The following is a 1914-nucleotide window of genomic DNA, read 5'->3' as shown; positions in this document are numbered from 1 at the left end:
TAATATATACTAGACATTTTAAACACTTAAACATTTCCACAATTTATCTATAAAAAGTTCCTTTTATTAGTAGAGAAGTTGAGTGCCTTAAAAATTTGTTGATTGAGGCCAGGTGCAGTGGCTCATGCTTGTAGTCCTAGCACTTTGGGAGGATGAGGCAGGTGGATCGCTGAGGCCAGCAGTTCGAGACCAGCCTGAGCAAGAGTGAGACCCTGTCTCTACAAAAATAGAAAAAATTAGCCAGGCACGGTGGCACATGCCTGTAGTCCTGGCAACTGGGGAGGCTGAGGCAGGAGGATTGCTTGAGCCAAGGGGTTTGAGGGTACCATGAGCTGCAATGACACCACTGCACCCCAGCACCTAGTGAGACACTGTCTCAAAAAAAAATAATTATTGATTGAAGACCAAGAGGGATACGGATTTACCCTTCTATCTGAAAGAACTAAACCTGCAAAATATACTCAACAACAGTTTTCAAAACACTGGACATCAAGCCATGAAGATGGTGATCTCTGGTAGAGTGGAAACAAACAAGGTGAGTCCTACATTTCTCCTGAATACTGCTGGTTTCCAAGGAGGGAGAACTCTGCTATAGCCTGGTGGGAGGCCACTCAGGCCATGGCAGCAAGTGCTCAAAGGGTCTTAGGCTATATATGAATTGATATAATATTTCTTAAAAGTGGATTGTAGTAAGTTAAAAATGTCTACCATATAGAACAGAGGACTACTAACCCCTATCTATAGCCATACCACCCTGAATGTGCCTGATCTTGGAAGCTAAGCAGGGTCGGGCCTTGTTAGTACTTGGCTGGGAGAAGACTACTGAACCCAAAAATTGCTGATCCACAGAATCATAAGAAATTATTGTTTATTGAAACCACTGTGTTTTGTGGTGGTTTGCCATGCAGCAATAACTAAAGCAGGCGGTTTATAAGCTTTCAGATGGTGTTGGTCCTAGAGGTGCAGTGGATAGGAGAAGCAAACCTCTATTTGGAGTGTGTTTCATTTCCTGTAAGGATAAATTTCTTCCCCTCCTGAGTGGAAGGGTTCTGATGTAATCGGTAAGTAGCTTGCTAGTCTTCTTGAGTAATGGTGGCATAGTGAAGGTTTGTATCATTTTTCACTGCTGCCTCTTTGTGGTGGGAGCTGCATCTTGTTCTGTACCTTAGAGGGTGTGTTCCATCGTGTCCCAACCTGCTCCTGAATTTTTCTAGTTATGCCAGTCAAGGAACACCCTTATGGCCCCCTACCTATCTCACTTCCAGGAACACTATGGTGTATTCGCTGTTGTCATAGATCCCCATGAGTCAAGGTGACATCACTTGTCCTTACCTCCTCACCAGGTCCTTGTAGTGGAAAACTATGATGTTCTGTGGACTGTCCCTGAGAACAAGATCCTTGAGGACTATACTGTATCAGAAAGCCTAACAATCAACATAGCCCTGGGGCTACAAATGTGTATTCTTCACTTTCCCATGTAAAAGTAAACTCCTTACTGATAGGGATTAAAAGGAATGTTTTTGCCATATCAATAGCTGCATACCAAGTGCCAATAGGTGTGTCGTTCTGTTCTGGTAACAATATTTGACCCACCAGCTGTAATAACTGAATAAAACCTCCCCACTTCATCTCTTTGGGAAGATGGATCTGAGAGACTTTGCTCTCCTATCTTCTTGCTTTGGCCAAACCAAATAAACCTTTCTCCATCTCCAAGCACCGGTGTCAGAGTATTTGGCTTTAGCTGCACAGTGGGTTCGCAAGCCTGAGTTTGTGGTTCTACAACAGTAGCCTCCAGAAGATGAGCAGGCAAGTGGGGAAAGATCTGAAGCAGCTCCCCTCCAGCCTTCCATGCACTCATGTCCTGGGAAGACCACAGGGTGTTCTGCCAAGACTTAGATCACATCAGCTGCAGTT

This window comes from Propithecus coquereli, unplaced genomic scaffold, assembly GCF_000956105.1.
Source record: "Propithecus coquereli isolate 6110/MARCELLA unplaced genomic scaffold, Pcoq_1.0 Scaffold18, whole genome shotgun sequence".
In the NCBI taxonomy this organism is placed as follows: Eukaryota; Metazoa; Chordata; class Mammalia; order Primates; family Indriidae; genus Propithecus; species Propithecus coquereli.
The sequence above is the reverse complement of the archived record's forward strand: the minus strand, read 5'-3'. Positions refer to the sequence as shown.